Source organism: Cetorhinus maximus, chromosome 10, assembly GCF_964194155.1.
Source record: "Cetorhinus maximus chromosome 10, sCetMax3.hap1.1, whole genome shotgun sequence".
NCBI classification, from domain to species: domain Eukaryota; kingdom Metazoa; phylum Chordata; class Chondrichthyes; order Lamniformes; family Cetorhinidae; genus Cetorhinus; species Cetorhinus maximus.
Genome location: NC_135888.1, coordinates 29234979 through 29255488, shown reverse-complemented (window position 1 = coordinate 29255488; position 20510 = coordinate 29234979). Strand labels below are relative to the sequence as shown.

The 20510-nt window shown below is 44.0% G+C and overlaps 1 protein-coding gene across 1 annotated transcript in view; it reads left to right on the top strand.

Moving 5' to 3' along the window:
• The window catches only part of slc31a2 (solute carrier family 31 member 2), an 81197-nt gene that overhangs the window by 44801 nt on the left and 15886 nt on the right, over positions 1 to 20510 (top strand). The window lies entirely within an intron of this gene.

Genomic DNA, 20510 nt, shown 5'->3' with positions numbered 1-20510 from the left:
CCAGCACACCAGAGCAGTGGGCTTTGCAGCTATTTCCGGGTTTCCAGAGATGCAGGGTGCCATTGACTGCGCTCCTGTGGCCATAAAAGCTTCTTGGCGACAGGAACTCCGATAGATCAACAGGAAAGTTTTCCACTCGCTCAGTGTGCAGCTGCTCTGTGACCAGAGACACATCATGCAGGTTTGTACAAGATACCTGTGAAGCAGCCACGATTCCTACATCGCGAGGAGATCTCAGATCTGAACATTTTCGAGGGACCACACAGGATCTAGGGTTGGCTCATCTGTGACAAAAGATACCCAACAAAGGACGTGGCTGATGACGCCCACGCGGTGACCACAAAATGCAGCTGAGAGAAGGTGCAATGATGCTCTCAGGACAATAAATGTGGCTACGATGAGCAGATCTCTGGCACATTGAGGTGGGAAGGTGCTCACACTTATTAGTGAGCTTAGCAGAGGTAAGTCTGCAGTACTCGGACAGTCTGCAAAGTGCAAGGCAAAAAGGAGTGCACCAGCTCGGAGATGGGCTCATAGAATGAAAGACCTGCCCGATGACAGAGCAGAGATAACTAATACATGGCAAGCAACTCGAAAACAGGACAATGGACTCAAGTTCATGGTCTGAGCACCAGCTGGTGCAGGATCCTCACTTGGGCTTGTACCACCAACCTCACTTGTCGCCACATGAGCGGTGCAAGTCCTCTCCATCCTGCTCAATAGCCCACTCCCCAAAGGGAGTGAGGGATTTTATCTCTGCCGTTCCTCCACTGGTCTGGGACCTGTCCCTCCTATTGTGAGTAAGCTTGTCCTGCATAAAGACAGATGGAGAGATTGAGAGCAGGACACATGCCAAGGCAGAGGATAAGGATGCCTTCCTTGTGTGGATGGAGGTTGGAGCTGTGCACGGGATGAGGACACAAACACAGGATGAGCCCAGATGGAGGTGTGAAGATGTGAGAGAGTGAATAGTGATGACCTTGAGCTGGCAATGTGTGAAATCTCTGTGGAGCATTGTCCTGCGAATGTCTGGTGGGCTTGTGAGTGAGAGAGTTGAGAGTGAGGACCTAGTTGACTTACCCTGGCGTACCGGATGAGATCATTCATCCTCTTTTGGCACGGGATTGCTGACCTCTTCTGTGCAGCGTTACCACTCACCTCCATGGACACCACCTCCTGGATGAAGTAGAAAGGTTTGTGGACCTCCTCTGCCCATCACGGGGGTAGAGTATATCCCGCCATCCAGAAAGCAGCCCTGCGAGGCGTCGATAAACTTGGGCGCTGCAGACTTCTTTCCTTTGGAAGCCACCTCTCTTCTAGTGCAGTCCTGGGATGAAGATATTGAGAAGGCTGTGTGTGGGGGTGTGGTTTAAATATGGTACCCAGGGCAACGATCCGCTGAAGTCACGGCAGGGCGGGCAAATCAGAGGCTGCCCACCCACAATGCAACATGTTTCCTGCTGATGCGCATTTAATGGGGTGGGAAGTAGACAATACGGTGCAAAAACCCACCACTGCGGCTGACAAGAAGTATTCCGCTAGTCTCACCTATCACTGCGCTTAGAGTACGGAGGAAAAAATCCCGCCCCTGGTCTACTCTAAGCCATAGCAGCATGGCTGAGATTAATACTTCAGCCTGAGATAGAACACAAATGGAAACCAAGATCTGACCATTCTGTAATGACTTGAGGACTCACTTGTTTAACAATTACTGCTTCCTCAGAAGTGTGATAACCTAATTAAAGGATTGCATCATTAATGAGAGTTTTACTTACAGCAGTTTTGCATCAAGTGGACAATCCAAATATGACAAAAGAACGTAAATAAACCATGCAAGGTGTTATATTGTTATGTTATTTGTAAAGAGCTAGAAATTAATTGTTATGTGAATATATATCACAAGGGCTGTTGTATTTTCACTGCTGATCACCAAGTTATGTTACCACGGCTGAGTACTATGTTGTGTTATGGTGTCAGCTGCGGTGTCTCTCACTGATGATATCTTGAGACTTGTATGTTTAAACATGAACCCTTTATTAGTAATCTTGAACTATATACAGATCCCAGGTTACTATCATGCATGGCGCTGCTCCATGCAGGTAGGCTGCTTCTAGATTGTTTGATTCTACCCTCTCAGTCTATTACCAAGTGACTCTATACATCATACCATGAGCGGTGCTATTCTTCAGTCCCACACTAACCCTTGCTCTGCCGAACACCTTTACATTAGGATGGCATGCAGGCATGCACATCATACAACATGACCCTTTCTCCAAAGAAAACTTTACTCCCTTCCAATAGAGTATTATAATACAATCTTTACTTGCTATCCTTTTTCCCCCACCTCAAGTCTCTGACTTCATAAATTCAGATGGTCTTGAGGCTGCACAGTTCTTCCACATCTCGGTCTGTCACATTTAGAGCAAGGCTAGTAGTACTCTGTTTCTGGTACTTGGTTATCTCCATTTGATTCACTTATTGCGCTTCTTTGAGTTGCATTTCCCTTTATTAACAGCCCGTATACTTTTTTCGAACACAGTGGGTTTGTCCCGTTCCTTCTGAAGAGAATATGCACTCTGTTCATTCCTACAGTGGATTCGAATTTACTTTTGCCACGTTGTCCGCCATGTTCTTGCTGGACATATATGTTTTGCAAATGGAACCTTAATTTCCATTTGTTTCACAATTTCATCCAAAATTTGTTTGCCGTTTTATTTTCAAGTTGTTTTGCAAGCTTATGAATCTTTTAATTTGGCTCAATGGTTCTCAGCATGTCTGACACATCATGTTCTTTCTTCTAGTTTGCTTGTGCTTCAGTGTTGGATTTACATTTTCCAATCTTACTCCTGTTTTGTCTTTGTCAGCAGGATAACTTTGTCCTTGTGCTTCATTTTGTTTTCACTGTTGGCCAGGTCTATTCCGGCAAAGTCTTAACTTGTTTCAGTTCTGCAATTGTGCTACTCGTGGCTTCATTATTTGCTCACAGCTTGGAAAGTTCTATGGCTTTTCCTTTCAGTGCCTCCTCACTGTCATTTGACTGCTTCTTCAGCTCTTCCATCCATCTCTTGTAGCTTTCAGCTTTCTCCTGGAATATGGAACATTACTGAGGTTTCTCTGCCAACTGGTTCTTCAGTTTGTTCAGAGTGATGATAAATTCATTTTGCTTCTCTGCGTAATTTTCCAGAGGTGCAAACATTGAGCTAAGGGATTCTTGTAGTGTGTGAAGGTCTTTCAACAGGCTTTCCTTTTCTTTGTGAAGCTCACTTGTTTCATCGAGCTTTCCTGTAATTCACTAGAATCTCTGAGTTTATTCTGTGCCTCCATTCTACTGCTTAAGACAGTCCTCATTTCATGTTGCTGAATGGTTACAGATTACTTTTGCATTTGATCTTTAAGGACAATCAATTGTTCTTTCAACTGTATATTTTCTTGTTGATCTCATGCCAACTCAATCTGGGCATCAGTGCATTGTTTCGTTGCTACTGATATTTCTAATGCAGCTTTTTCTGAAGTAATATTCAATGTCCTTTTTAGCTCCTCATATTTTTCCATGGCTACATATTGATTCTTCAAGGAGTCTTTCAGGGTCACAAGTTCTTTGCTTGCCTTTTCTGCCTGGCTGTACATCTGATTGAGTTTTCCCAACTGCTTTGATTTGCCCACTTTGGAATTGAGGGTCATTATTTCCTCCTGATTCCTTTGAGTCACCTCTGAAATTTGTTCAGGTTTCGAACAGCTTGGCTCATTGAAGACTTCAGCAGTCGTGCATTTTCAAAGGCATAAACCCAGCTTGAACCTTGTGCTTAAAATATTCCAGTTCAGCTTTGATTCCTATTTTGCTTTCTTTTTGAGTTACTTCAGATAGCTTTCCTTCATGCACAGCCATCTGCTCACTCTGCACTGCTTTCTGTCGCCCTCCCTCTGGCATCTCCTGTCACCCTTGGTGCTTTATTGGGAGTTGCCCTCTCTCTGGGGTCTCTTCTAATTTTCTGTCTATGGCCAGATTTTTTCTTGTAGTTACTGTATTCAATGTTGTTACCTCTTCAAGGCTGTCAGTACAGTAATCATTTTTTTCCCCCACTCAGGCTGTCTGCAGCTGTCGGTTTTCTTTGTTGAATTTCCCATGCTTTTACAATTCTGGTGGGCTCCCTGGCGATTGTGGGTCTTCTTAAAACTGCTTTTCTGCGCTATTCTTTCCCTTTTTTTCTTTTGCCTCAATAGGGCCTTTCCACTTTAGATGCCCCACTCAGAGTTTCAGTGGGTGCACACGAGCTGTCAACTCGCAGAACTTCTCTTCTATACAGGAAGCCAGGAGCCCAGCCGAAAAGGGTCCCTTTCTCATAAAATCTGCATGCTTGTTCCCTTTTGTTCTACAGTACTCTGTAGGTTTCTCTCTCGACTCTGCCAGCCGATTCTTATTTAACTTCTTTTCTGGGTGGTTCTTTCCCTTTTTGTCTTTCACCTCTGCAGATCCTTTCCACTTTGAGCATTCTGCTCAGAGTTTTGGTGGGTATGCACTCTTTTTTTTTTAAAGCCACGAACTGTGAACTCTCTCCTCTTGACTCTGCCAGCCAACTTTTATTTCACTTTTTTAAAAAAAAAACTTCATTGCAGTATGGCCACCACTGCTGCAATCTGCTGAGCCTCTCGGGCTGCCACTGTATTCGACAATGTAATTAACCTCTTCATAATTTTGCTCACCATCTTGCGTCTTGCAATTTTTGCTTACCCTTCTTTGCGATTGGACAAGGCTGTTTTCTTCTTTTTAAACTCTGTTACTCAGGGGCTTTTGCAATGGACTTCCACTCACTCTGGTGGATTCCTCAACTTCTAAGTCTGTACTGAAGCTTCTTCAACTGTTTCTTCAATTTTTCTTCTTGGGCACACATCTTTCTAGTCAGGCATCAGCTGCTTTTTCAATCTTTCATACCTTGGGATACTGTTCTGGGTTCATCGCTTAAAATGCCACCTTTCATATCACTGCTGCTGCTCACCAGGTTGTATTATGGTGCCGGATGTGATTAAATATGGAGATTTTTATGTTTAAACATGAACGCTTTATTGGTAGTTTTGAACTATATGCAGATCCCAGGTTAATGTCATGCATGTTACTGCTCCATGCAGCTAAGCTGCTTCTAGAGTGTCCTCTCGAGTTGTTCTCTCCATGCATTACTATCTGACTCTATACATCACACCGTGGGTCGTGCTATTCTCCAATTCCATGTTAGCCCTTGCTCTGCCGTGCACCTTTACATTACAATGGCATACAGGCACATACATTATACAATAGGTACCACATTCACTGTCACACTGCAATCCTGTGCTGAGTAACAATGTATCAGTCTTAAGCAGCAAGGTGACATCATATGAGGGTAGTTTTGCATTTGTGCAATAGTGTAAAGCAGGTAATAATGAATCAGCAGTTTGTCTACGTTTCTCCAGGTTTTTATTTCTATTGACCTCAACAGAAATGAGGATAAAGGGAGATGTAAACCAGCTGCCAACTCGCTATCACTTGCTTTACATGGTTGCACAAAGTCAAAATTACCCCATGAAGTCCAGGAAAGCAGGATTATTTTAGTACAAAAGGAATTATTTTTCTCTTATGCACCATTTCTGTCTGTGTTTTGCAGAATCATATTTCAACACTTCTGGAATATTGCGAAGTTATTGGGTATTACAATATACACAGCATTACAATTAGAACTCACACTCAAGGTTCTTATGATCTGTCCATGAGAAAACATGTACCGGCGATTTAACAGCGGCAACTTGCACTTCTGTGGCACTTGTACTGTGGGGGAGAAAAAATCTCAAAATGCTTCACAGAGATGCAGGGAAAAAAAACACTCAGCCAAAGGAGACATTAGGAGGATAACTGACAGCATGGTCAAAGACATGTGTTTTCAGGAGTTTAAAGAACAAGAGAGAGGTGGATAGGCAGAGGGGCTTAGGGTGGGAAATCCAAAGATTGGACCAAGATGGATAAAGACGCAAGTCTCAAGGTGGAGAGATGTACAAGAAACCAAGTCAGATGAATTGAGTGTTTGGGAGGGGGCGTGGGGGGGTGGGTGGGTGGGGAGACTGTAGGTTACAGAGATAAGGAGGGATAAGATAACGGAGAGATTTAAGACAAGAGTGGGAAGTTTCATTTTGAAGCATTAGGGAATTGGAAGCCAATGCCAGTCAGTGAAGATGGATACGATGGGCATCTGTGATTTATGGTGAGATGGAATGGGATATTGCGGTGGAGTTTTGAATAAGTTGTATTTATGAAGGGTGGAGGATGGGAGGCTGGCAAGGAGAGGATTGGGGGTGGTCAAGTTCAGAAATTTTTAATGACAAATGGGCTGAAGTAGAAGTGGGCAATGTTCAACAGGTGGAATTGTGATGTCTTTGTGATGGACACAATATGGATCAGAAGCTCATAGGATCAAAGAGCATGCCAAGGTTGCAGACTTATTCATAGAGCTCCTGTTCAGGTGAATGAGTACGTGCATTACACACAGAGAAATTGGGTAGCAGGTTCCTTCTGCTGCCACTATATGGTTCCAACAGCTGGTTTGATAACAGCATTAGATATCGTCTTACACCCTCAATATAGAAACATGGCAAAGATGAGTTATCCTATTGCCAAATGGTATGTTTAAAGTCTGATTAATATTTAACTTGTTGAGGTTACAAGTCTGTTTATGGACACATAATCAAACACAGAAATGGATTCCATCTAATATTGATAACCATCAGGAGCGGGAAGAGATAAGGTTCCTTCTCAAACTTGGTCAAAATCCAAAGAAATGTTTCTTTGTTATGGAATGACTATAAATGCAGAGCCCCCAGTGCCCACTGTTCCCATCAGGTACATTTTCAAAAGGATCCCAGACAAGAGGGTGAAAAATCACTTCTATAATTTGGAAGACTGCAAACTCGTTTGTTTTTTGCTTAAAATATATGACAGCACACTTTTTACTGGCAATGTATTGGGAGACTGAGGAAAATCCCTTAAATCACAGTGCCAGTAAAGCTTTTTTAAATGACTGAGCTAACATGGAAGTACAGGCATGGGCAGTTTGGAACGAGTCCAATATCCGATTACAGGAGTACGCTTATGACTTCAAAGTAAGAAAAAAAGAGAGAAATTTGTTTAAGGGGTTGTGTACAGATAACGCTGCAGCAGGTGGAACAACTTTGAGATAGCCTGTCTTGTGAGGGAAGGAAGGACAAAACTACTCTGGCATGTCCAAGTTCAACTCGTGCTTACAATAGGTTTGGCCAAAGATATTTGCACCCAGGCTTGCTGGCCCTTCACAAGCCCTATTCCTAATTTCTATTCAGCAGGGCATTTATATCTTCAAAGGCATATCCACCCTCAGCTTTTTGTAAGTTCATATTTTAAAGTCAGCAGTGACCAAGAAAATTTTGGCAGAGGATAAAAAAATCTACAAAAAGGAAGGCCTACACAGAAGCAAATGCGTTGCGAAAAATGCTGCAAAGGGATCACGGTATAAATTACCAAAAAAAAAGCCCCAAACAATAACTGACATGTTGCATTGTAAAGATTTAACTCAGGCTGCAGATGGTGGCCACTTGGTCCCAAGTTTTACCTCATAATACAGGGCATGCAACAAATCAAGTGAGAGAGTTTGTGTGTCCAGTTCCATTGGATCATTAAGTTTTGGGATGCTGGACTTTGGGATGTTGTAAGTTTGTAGAAGGCATTATACAGATGCATGTTCTTTCTCTGTTTTCCTTTCTAATAAATTTAGGCCCATAAAGGCATTTACTGGGAATTCAACCAATTTCAAAAGAATTGAAAGGGGACCTAGCCATATTAATTAGCTTGAAAGGAAATGGTGGGTCAATGACAGAGCAGTGAGAAATATTTAAATATAAGATGGGTGATGTAGTACAAGTGATTAATAGTTATGGTAATGATTTAGTTACTGTTGATTCATGGTACACATGACATGAGTAATCGTGTGCTAGAGACTCTGTAGAGCAGATAGAATAGTCTGTACACAAGAGAGATGTGCCTACCTAGTAGCTCTTCATGTATATAGTATAAATAAATTAGTTTTGAAGTAACCTACCCGAGTCGGGCCAGAGTTACTCATGGTAAGAGGGAAATCTTCCCAGTATAGATGAGGCCATGAGACCAACACATGAAACATGGTAGCAGAGGTGGTGATACCAATCTAACAGTGATTTGGTATCAACAACAGAACACCCATGGCAAGACGGTGGAAGACAACAATCTGTCAGCAGCAAGAACCTGAAAACTTACCTTCCTGAGAGGTTCAGAAAGTCAGTCGTGATGTCAGCAACAATCGAGCAGTCACTGCTCCTTTTGCAGCTTTCAACAACTGCAAGGGTCCACAGAGAGGTCAACATTGTGGAGAAAAAGCTTCTTAACGTATTGAGCAGCATAGGTTTGCATGCCGGAGAGCAGAAGCACCAGGTTAGTTAATTCCTCTACACCATAGGGCCTATCACCGACAATGTCCTCTCAAGACGGGGGTTAGAAGAGACCTCTGCAGACTTCAAAACTGCCCTAAAAGTGTTTGATGTATATTTTAGTCCAAAACAGAACTTTGTCGTCAAGCGTGTGTGATTTAGAGATCCCAAAGACCAGGGGAACCTGTTGAATCCTTTCTTATCGATCCATATGGGTTAGCCAGTTCTTGCAGACAAACTTATTCATGAGCGCGTTGGCAGAGTCGACGACAAAAAGCTGTCAGTTTTTTTTTTGGTCAACAAAGGACGACCTTGCAATTGAATACAGGCCAAACTTGGGGAACGAAATTGGTCTCTAATCCGTTCACACACTGAGGTTTCAGACAAGATTGCTAACTGCTTAGGCCTAACGGCAGCAGCCCCGCCAACTCAAGCCACCAAAACAGCTAAAAGGGCAGGAACCCCTATGGCAGCCACCTTGAGGTGCTTAAGCTGCGGCACAAAAAAGAAGCACAGACAAGATTGCCTGGTAGGGGGTGCAAAGTGTTTCCAATGTGGAAAGATAGGACACTTCAGGCGGTTCTGTAAGGGAAGAAAGCAACAGAATATCTACGCCATGCAGATGAAGTGGGGGAATTGGAATAATAATTCAATATTAAAACTGATATTAAGATGTGCATTAACAGCTTTAAAAGTAGACCAATGTAGATTGAGCATTAATAGCTTTAAGTGTAATTCTGAGAGCTCTTTCTAAGAATGATGGTAAATATAGCCAACATATAGGCATGATGGGTATGGTGCTGTGGGAACCCAACTAACAATCACAAGTCCTAAAACTTAACAGGATGAGTAAACAAATGTTAGTGTGATAAGAGCACAGACTGGGAAGCGTTAGAACTGAGGCATTTCCCAGCCTGCCAGTGAGATAAGTGAGACATCTGCAGCCTGAATAATTCTGCTCATTATGTATGTAATTGGAGGCTGTACTAGGCAGTGTAATGAAATGTGACAACTAAAACTTATAAATATGCTATGCAGGCTTTGTATCAGAGAGACACACTGAGGATCAGGCTGTGTCCTCCCAGCAAATGCTTGAATAAACCCTTTGCTTACTGGAAACTCTCAGATTTGAGTGGTTTCATCTTTTTATCACAGCAATTTGGCATAGTCAGCAGAATCCTTGCAATATTGGACACTGGCACCGGATCAAATGTTGACAGCAGAGGACGGGTGAGTAGGTTCATTTACCACCCATTAGATAGGGCGGTCAGCATTCAAAACAGGAAGTCGGTGGGTCAGTCTGAGGATCCCAACCAGCATATGGGTCTATGAGCGTAGTAACTAAAGGTAGCGTGGCACCATGAGTACAGTTTGGTTCCTTGGGTAAACAAGGGGTAAGGGATTATTGTAATTGTTTTCAGAGTGAACTAAAGGCGTGACAAATGTCTGTGTGGTAAAACGGTAAGTCAGGCCATTTCCTAGAGAGAGCGCTGAGAAAACCGGTATGGTACAACGGTATCGACCGTTTCCTAATGTCCTGTGTGGTGAGAAAACCGGTGCGGTAAAACAGTATCGACCATTTCCTCCGGTGGAATCTTCCCAGATTTGCACTAAATGTGGTAGTGAACAAGGAAAAAGATGTTTTACCCGCTGGCTGCAATGGCTGGTTTTCATGCCATATTGTCCCAGTCCTGCTTCATTAATCATGCATTCCCAGGAAACATGCTGTTTTGCTGGCGGGCGCCCTCCGATTCACCCGCCACACCAGGCATCATATTTGAAGTGTAGCCGCGCGCACACCTCTCAGTGCTTCCAGCCCAGGAGGGCTGGTGAAGACATGGCCCCAAAAGCCAAGAAGAGCACATCCCCCCCCGATTCAGTGACACATCCCTGGGATATTTTCTGGACACTGTTGGAGCCCACCATGATATCCTCTACCCCTACTCTGGCTGAAGGAGGCCCATCAGTGTTAGCACTCCAGCTTGGGGGGCGGTGGCAGAGATGGTCAGTGCCAATGTTGCACAGAAGAGGTTGGCTATCCAGTGTAGAAAGAGGATGAATGATCTCATCTGTGCAGCCAGGATATAACAACCATCTCATCACTCTAAAACACACACTCAAGCCCATCGCACATCGACTCACTCACTGCCAGCTCAAGGGACATTGACACTCACTCTCTCACATCTCCACCTGGCCTCATCTTCTCTGGAGACTGCCTCCTCAGCCCTCTAGCACAGATCAACATGGGTCCTCACACACACCCTGGGATACCCCCGTCCCCAGTGCAGCTCTCGTCCTGCAGTCTCTTCCCTCGCCCTAGGCCACTTCTCCCCCTTCCTCAAGCAAGCCATAGCCCTGCAACCATTGAAAAGCCACCCCTGCCTTACAGCTGGCCTCATGGGAAGACCACGAGCTCCCCTAAGACTGATGGGGTGCTGATGACGGCAAGTGCTGCCTGAAGCAAGGCAGGCAAACAAACCTCAAAAGTCCCGAGCTAAGTGCAGCTCACCAGGTCTACGCCACTCATGCTCAGTTCTGAAACACACTGCAATCATGTTGGCGTGTTCAGATGATCCAGTGTGGGGGGGACGATTCCGTTGAGCTGGACTTATAATGATATGCAAATGTATTACAATGAGGTTCCTGATGTCAGATGGTGGGAAACGCGGCCTGCCATTGACAGGCTGAGCGGATGATTGCAAACTAGTTTCACGTCCTTGTGAAACCAATTTTTGGCCTTCTCGCCCTATTGTCCGTTCACGCTGCCAAACACGCCCGACCCCAGTTGGCACAGAAAATTCTGCCTCTAGTGTCCAGTGTAGTGAAAAAACTGGTGCGGTAAAACGATATCAACCATTTCCTAGTGTTCATTGTAGTGAAAGATGGGGAGAGATCCATCTCCTAGTAAGAAAGCAATAATAGTAGCCGGACTATCTACATAACATCAGCCATTGCAGACAAAAATTTAGAGTCGAGACCCGAAAGATCCCCAATTGAATTTTTGGCAAATAACTTAAAGGTGATAAAGAAATTAAATTGCTGTAAGTCACTAAAGCTTTTGTTCTGAATCGAGAGAGAGAGGGGTGGGGGGTACCCAGGGGGTTAATAAGCAGTGACAGGTAGAGACAGAGGAAATGTGAGCTTTAGTCATTTGTTTTGATCAACCCTGTAGGTGGAAATCTCAAAGACCCCATTATTTCCCCCACTGCTACTTGAAGTTTCGTTTAGAGTATGAAAGTTTTATGTGGTTAAGATAAATATTCTAAGAATGGAAATATTCAAATCTTTATACATGTTTGTGTGCAATTGAGAACTTGTGCGTGAGCTTTAATGTGCTTTCTTCCCTAATTTGTCATGTGTGCTTGGAGCTCAGCACTGTGAGTTAAAAGCCTCAAGATTGAGTTGGATTAAAGCAAAGTATAATCAAACCAATGTTTTTTTTTTAAAGTTATAAGGCTCGAGTTGAGATTTCTGGCCAAAAGTGACAATTCAAAGGTATTCTAGCGATACCAGCCTTTGTTTGAACTGAGCCAGACTTTGCACCACCCTTTTCTAGGTGAGCAGGGAGTTCCCTTTTACCACTAGCAGCTTCTGAATTAGTCCATTTCGCCTCGAGCAGACTGGACCCTTGAATTTAGAGTCGGAGAGGTCTACAGCACAGAAAAAAGCCCTTCGGCCCATCGAGTCTGCGCCGGTAAAACAAGTACCTAACTATTCTAATCCCATTTTCCAGCACCAGGCCCATACCCTTGTATGTGATGACATCGCAAGGGCATATCCAAATACTTCTTAAATGTTATGAGGGTTTCTGCCTCTACCACCCTTTCAGGCATTGAGTTCCAGATTCCCACCACCCTCTGGGTGAAAAAATTCTTCCCCTCATCCCCTCTAAACCTCCTGCCCCTTACCTTAAATCTATGCCCCCTGGTTATTGATCCCTCCACCAAGGGGAAAAGCTCCTTCCTGTCTACCCTATCTATGCCCCTCATAATTTTATACACCTCAATCTCCTCTGCTCCAGGGAAAATAACCCGAGTCTATCCAATCTCTCCTCATAACTAAAACTCTACAGCCCAGGCAACATCCTGGTAAATCTCCTCTGTACTCTCTCTAGTGCAATTACATCCTTCCTATAATGCAGATTCCAGAACTGCATGCAATACTCTAGCTGTGGCCTAACCAGTGTTTTATACAGTTCCAGCATAACCTCCCTGCTCTTATATTCTATGTCTCGGCCAATAAAGGCAAGTATCCCACATGCCTTCTGAGCCACCTTATCTACCTATCCCGCTACCTTAAGGGACCAGTGGACATGCACACCAAGTCCCTGTGATCCTCGGTACTTCCCAGGGTCCTACCATTCATCGTGTATTCCCGTGCCTTGTTTGTCTTGCCCAAGTGCGTCACCTCACTCTTATCCAGATTAAATTCCATTTGCACTGATCAGCTCATTTGACCAGCCCATCTATATCCTCCTGTAATCTAAGGCTATCCTCCTCACTATTACCACCCCACCAATTTTTGTGTCATCCGTGAACTTACTGATCAACCCGCCTACATTCAAGACTAAATCGTTTATATATACCGCAAACAGCAAGGGACCCAACACCGATCCCTGTGGAACCCCACTGGACACAGGTATCCAGTCACAAAAACATCCCTCGACCACCACCCTCTGCTTCCTGCCACTCAGCCAATTCTGGATCCAATTTGCCAAATTGCCTTGGATCCCTTGGGCTCTTACCTTCGTTATCAGTCTCCCATGCGGGACCTTATCAAAAGCCTTGCCAAAGTCCAATTAGACTACATCAAATGTATTGCCCTCATCTACATACCCGGTCACCTCTTCAAAAAATTCAATCAAATTGGTCAGACATGACCTCCCCTTAACAAAACTATGCTAACTGTCCTTGATTAATCCCTGCCTCTCCAAGTGAAGATTAATTCTGTCCCTCAGAACTGCTTCCAATATTTTCCCCGCCACTGAGGTTAGACTGACTGGCCTGTAGTTCCTGGTTTATCCCTTCCTCCCTTCTTGAATAATAGTACCATATTGGCTGCCCTCCAGTCCTCTGGCACCTCTCTCCTGTGGCCAGAGAGGCATTGAAAATTATTGCCAGTGCCCCTGCTATCTCCTCCCTTGCCTCACTCAACAGCCTGGGATACATTTCATCTGGGCCTGGAGATTTATCTACTTTTAAGCCTGCTATACCCCCCCCACTTTCTATGCTAATTTCTTTAATTATATCACAGTCCTTCTGCCTGATTTCCATACTCACGTCGTCCCTCTCACTTGTGAACACTGACACAAAGCATTCATTTAGAACCCTACTTATGTCTTCCGGTTCCACACACAAATTACCACTATGGTCCTTAATGGGCCCTACTCTTTCCCTAGTTATCCTCTTATTCTTAATGTACTTGTAAAATAACTTTGGATTTTCCTTTATTTTACCTGCCAATGTTTTTTCATGCCCCCTTTTTGCTCTCCTAATTTCTTTTTTAAGATCCCCCCTATACATTCTATACTCCTCTAGGGCCCTTATTTTGAGCCCTCGGTGTTTGCCATAAGCCTCCCTTTTTCTCTTTATCCAATCCTGTATATCCCCCAACGTCCAGGGTTCCCTGGGTTTGTTGGTCCCACCCTTTGTCATTACTGGAATATGTTGGCCCTGTACTGTCCCTATTTCCTTCTTGAATGAGTCCCAGTGCTCTAACACAGATTTACCTAAAAGTAGTTGCTCCCAGTCCACTCTGGCCAAATCATAGCTGATCTTATTAAAATCGACCTTCCCCCAATTTAGAACTCTGATTTCTGGCCCATCCTTTTCCTTTTCCACAACAACCTTGAATCTAACGGAGTTATGATCACTATCTGCAAAATGCTCCCCCATTGATACCTCTACCACTTGCCCGGCTTCATTCCCTAACATTAAGTCCAGGGCCACCCCTTCTCTTGCTGGACCTTCTACATACTGGCTTATAAAGCTCTCCTGAATGCATTTTAAGAATTCCGCACCCTCTAAACTTATCACTGTATGCCTAACCCTGTTAATGTTGGGGAAGTTGAAATCCCCCACTATTACTACCCTATTATTTTTACACTTCTCTGACATTTGTCTACATATCTGCTCTTCTATTTCTCTCTGACATTTTGGGGGCCTATAGTGCACTCCCAGCAATGTGATTACTCCTTTTTTGTTTTTCAGTTCTACCCATATGGCTAAATTGAGGAGCCTTCTAAGATGTCATCCCTCCTTACTGCTGTAAATGACTCCTTGATCAAATGGCGATACCCCCTCCTCTTTTACCTCCTTCCCTGTCTTGCCTGAAGACCCTATATCCTGGAATATTGAGCTGCCAATCCTGCCCCTCTCTCAACCATATCTCTGTGACAGCAATGACATCATACTTCCGTGTGTTACTTTGTGCCCTTAACTCATCTGCCTTATTTGTCACGCTCCTTCCATTAAAATAAATATCATCCAACCTCACCAATCCCACTTTTTCCTTAACTGGCCAATAATTTCTATGCCTTCCAGACTCACTTGCTCTCTTTTCTAATTTTAGCTGTGCATCTCCCCCTGCTGAACCTCCTCTCAGGATCCCATGCCCCTGCCAAGTTACTTCAAACCCTCCCCAACAGCACTAGCAAACCTCCCCGCAAGGATGTTGGTCCCATTCCGGTTCAGGTGCAACCCTTCTGCCTTGTACAGGTCCCACCGCCCCCAGAAACGGTTCCAATGTCCCAGAAATCTAAAGCCCTCCCTGCTGCACCATCTCTCCAGCCACACATTCATCTAGGCTGACCTCCTATTTCTATATTTCTATTTCTATAGTTGTATTTAGAGATAAATGTAATAAGATTTCTAGCAGCTTTAAAAGTCTAAGGCCTGGATTTTCCATGCCCGCTGATGGCGGGCATGTTCAGTGGTGTGAGGTGGATGATGTGGCAATTGGTTTCACAACATAGTGAAACCAGTTTGCGATCGTCCGCTCTTCTCGTCGATGGCGGGTGGCATTCCCTGCCATCGGAAATCAGGAACCTCATTGAAATACATCAACATATCATTAAAAGGACAGCCTGCCGGACTCAAACCCCCGCTGGTTCGTCTGCCTACGTCAGCAGGAAAACACGCCAATGTGTTTCACAACAGCATATATAAGGCTGGTGGGCTTGATGGGCTGCACTTCACTTGGGACTTCAAGGTTTGTTTGCCTACCTTGCTTCGGTCAGCACTTGCAGTCATCAGTGCCAGGCTTCTCAACACCACATCACTTTTAGGGGGCTCATGGGTCGGTCTCTATCTCCCAGATCAGGCATATGTAGGTGGCTTTTCAATGGTTGCGGGGCAAGGTCTTGCTTGGGGAAGGTGGAGAAATGATCTCAGGCAAGGGAAGAGGCTGCAGGATGAGAGCTGTACTGGGGAAGGAGGGTATCCCAGGGTGTGTGTGTGGGGGCACACGTTGAACTGTGCAAGTGGCCTCAAGATGGTGAGGGCTGAGGAGGCAGTCTCCAGAGGTGAGGCCAGATGGACATGTGAGGGCTTGAGTGAGAGAATGGGTGATGATGTCCCTTGAGCTGGCAGAGAGTGAGATGCCAGTGAATGTGTGATAGGCTCGAGTGATGAGATGGTTGTCTTACCCTGGCGGCATGGATGAGGTCATTCATCCTCTATCTGCATTGGATGGCCAACCCCTTCTGTGCAGCATTGGCACTGATCACCATTGCCATCGCCGACTAAGCCGGAGTGGTAATGCCCCTCCTGCAGCCAGAGTTGGGTGTAGAGGACATTAGGGTAGGCCTCTACAACACCCAAAAGGCACTCTTGCTCCAGCCCTGGGCTGGAAGCATTGAGCGCGGCTGTACTTTAAATGTGATGCCTGACATGATGAAGCAGTGAGGTGATGGAGTGGTGGGCAAGTGAGAGCCCGCCCACCATGGAAATGGCATGTTTCCCAGGAATGCAAAATTAACGCAGGAGGTTTGGGACAATACGGCATGAAAAGCCTCTGTTCGGCTGGTGGGTATAACGACATTTTACCCGCCCGTTACCACAGTTGGTGTATATGTGGGACGATTCCGCCCTAAGAATTTATATGTGAATTTTCAATGCCACAGCAGCTTTACCTTAAAAAAAAAAATTTGACTCCAACCATTCAGGTAAGGAGACCTGATACAAACACACTAACCGATGAGTATCAGACTTTTTAGCAAGTTACTTTGGAAAACTATGATGCTATCTAAGATAAAGAATAAATGTTTGATAAACATATGGGACTTTTAATCCAGATACAAATTCATACACAAGAGGCAGTTTTAATGTTGATAGTGTAAATTACAATTCTTACAAAGTTTAAAGATTTGAGACAAAAACAAAAATACCTGGAAAAACTCAGCAGGTCTGGCAGCATCTGCGGATAGGAGCACAGTTAACATTTCGAGTCCGAATGTTAACTGTGCTCCTCTCCGCAGATGCTGCCAGACCTGCTGAGTTTTTCCAGGTATTTTTGTTTTTGTTTTGGATTTCCAGCATCTGCAGTTTTTTGCTTTTAAAGATTTGAGATTTGGTTCCGGATAAAGTTCTCAAAAGGAAAAGGAATTTTTATTTTAAAAAGATTTGACAACGTTGACACTAATTCAAATGCTGCAAGCTTCTGTTCTGAAGAAAAAAAATAGGAGTTTAAAATGTACTTGTAAGTCTGTTCCCAAAATATAAAGATAATCCTGAACCCCTTGACGAAGTTTGGCAGAAATCCAATTTTTGGCAGACTTAAAGAGTGCAGCTCAACAATGCTGCTCCTTGAATCTGGAATAATTTTGAAATGAAAAAAAAGTCAAACACAATTTAGTGGGTTACTGGTGAGAAAATAAAATGTTGTTTGAGGGGAAGAAGGCAAAGAAGCAAAACATGTTAATACCTGGAATCAAATAGCTAATAGAATGTTATAATTTGTGAGAGGAATTGATTACAAAAGTGGCAAGGTTATGCTTCAGTTGTGCAGGGCACTGTTGAGACCACACCTGGAATACTGTGTACAGTACTGGTCTTCTTATTTAAGGAAAGATGTCAATGTGTTTGAAGCAGTTCAGAGAAGGTTTACTAGACTAATACCAGGAATGGTCGGGTTGTCTTATGGGGAAAGGTTGGACAGGTTAGGCTTGTATCCACTGGAATTTAGAAGAGTAAGAGGCGGCTTGATTGAAGCCTTTAAGATCCTGAGGGGTCTTGACAGGGTGGATGTGGAGAGGATGTTTCCTCTTGTGGGAGAATCTAGAACAAGGGGTCACTGCTTAGTAATAAAGGGTTGCTCATTTAAGACAGAGATGAGGAGAAATTTTTTCTGAGGGTAATGACTCTTTGGAACTCTTACTCAAAAGGCAGTGGAAGCTGAGTCCTTGAATATTTTTAAGGCAGAGCTAGATAGGTTCTTGATTAACAAGGGATGAAAGGTTATCGGGGGTAGGCAGGAATGTGGGGTTTGAGGTTACATTCAGATCAGCCATGATCTTATTGAATGGAGGCCAAGTGGCCTACTCCTGCTCCTAATTTGTATGCTTGATTTCTGTTTTAAAAATATTATGAGAATACTTTATTGAACTGTTAAGTCTCTCTAGACAACCTGAACAAGATAAGATGGTAACTATTGCATGTGTAAAACAGTGTGAGGAAATGATTAAGGGTAGGAGATAGAGTTAGGGAAAGGGGACACAATATACAAACTTTTTAAAGAGACCTGAATTTGATAATCTGGCTATCACCTGAGACATTGGAACCATACAGGGGGAGATAAGCAAAGATCTAGAGACAGAGACCCTCTGACATGAAAATGGTTAATATGGCCTAAAGAGTAAGGAAACGTTTTAAAACGATCAAGGCAAAAGAGAAACTGACTTTAAGAGAATCTTAAAATGATCATAGTCAGAGGGAGTAAAAAACATTAAAGTAAAAGTATAAGGAATCCATGGTTGAGGCAATTGACGAGTAAAGAGAAATAATGCTCAACTTACCACAAGATGGATACAGGTAAAGAAAGAGCTGGAAGGAGGCTAACTGGATATATGACTGACCATATTAATATGCCTGCGAGCTACAAAAAGTAAGACCACAGGATTAACACTTGTGTGGTCCTGCGAAGGGCCAAATGGCCTACTCCTACTCCTATTTTCTATGTTTCTATGTAACACCATCATGACAGGCAGAGTTAAGCAGTTCTCAGAGAGAACCGCCACTGAAAGTGAAGATACTGGACCATTGAAAGATAGGATAAGAAAGGTGCATTGTAGAATTGTGTTGGCAGCTTCAGGAATTGAGGTCAGAGGTGAAATAGCAGCAGAAGGTAGCGGACCAGGAAAGAAGTGAGATGGAGTGGCTCCCCCAGGACATGCTAGAAGTGAGGGATAAGGTTAAGGGGCACTGGAAGGATTAGGAGCTACCCTGCAATGGCAAGGACCTTACTGGATAATGACGACGAGTGACACGTGTGCGTTTGGAAGCACAGGTGAAACCTTATATCGCTCAGTCAGCAAGAAAGCAACCAGCAGCTTGCTTAACTGTTTTTTTCAGACAAATGCTCAGAGCAATGGCAATCTGGAGGACAGGAGCAGTAATCATCCTCTTAACAATAACAGCAGCAATGGGAGCTGTCCACCGTGACCATCAATGAAACCATTTGTCTGCATCCAGGGCAATACGTGCAGCTGCCTAAAGGAGGGAGCGGAGAGTGGATAAAGAAATAGAGCGTTTGGATTTCTCAGAGTCATGGCTGGCGGTCATGTCATTCAGGTTATGTTATCAAAAGGGCACAGTCTGACTCGGGTATCATTGCCCTGACTTTTACGCTAATGATACAGATGGAAATGTGGACATAAAGGGAGTGTACAACACCAGCTTGGGCGTGGTATGTGTCCAATGAACATTACAGTGGAATGGACTAATCTGTCCCCGTTTATTTGGGAGTCAGGATTAGGGGGACAATGTTGTTCTAGAGCAATGTATAAATGTTGTTAATCGGCTTGGCTGTAGTGATATGAGATGTTTTAATTTGTCAACCTGCGGGTATCAGAAATCCACTAAGTGTCTAACCAAAATGTCACCACCCCTGGATGGGATAATTATAATTGGGAAACCCAAAGTGATATTGCATGATGTTACTATTGGTACGCTGGAGGTGACCTACAACTTGATCAACCTCAACCTGACCTTATTGGCCAAAACAAAAAAGTTACAGCGCTTATGCTTCCTGGGTAGCAAAAGAGACAGCAGAAGAATTGAGATTCGCAGCTCAGGGAACTGAATAAAATTGCAGCTACACAAGTTCCGGGCAAGGTATGCTAGAGAGGTTAGAAATCATTAATATGACTGACTCAGTCTAAGGAGAGGACATGTGACATGTTGGCTCAGGACTTTTTAGATAATGTTAGGTCAGATATTGAAGATATAAGATTTGGCACTGCGCCTCAACACACATATCAGGCTGTGGGGTTATTAGACCTTATACCAATAACTACAGCTTATGCTTACAGATCTCTGACTCCTTTACTGTGGGGGACTTTCACCCTGCAGGCAGGGCCCTCACTGGCTATGTACTCAGGTGGGACAGTACATTAAACATCGACGACACCCCGGGTCCAATGGCTCAGGTAGCAGTGGAAAGGGCCCTTATGACTACCAGAAGGTTTATGGAACAAAGCTGTCAAGCAATCACGAGGGGAAGAGTGCAGGTGAATCTGGCCACCGGAAAACAGGAGATTGGAGGACACAGGCAATAGTCTGGCCTAGATGGGAAGAATCCATTATAACTGGTGGGAAGTAGGGAGGGTGATAGCAGCCATTGCATCTGTTGCAGTCTTAATAGTTAGTCCCTGTATTTGCTATTATCAGAGACTGATGGTATTCCAAACAGTATGGATGGTAATGCTGGCTAATAAAGGGTATACACCTTGGTATCTACTGAGACTGAAACTCCCCCTCCCAGGAATACAAAAATCGAGAACATTTATGAGGTTTTGCAATTTAATGAAGTTATGGTTCTGGGCCTAGCTTAGGTCAGTA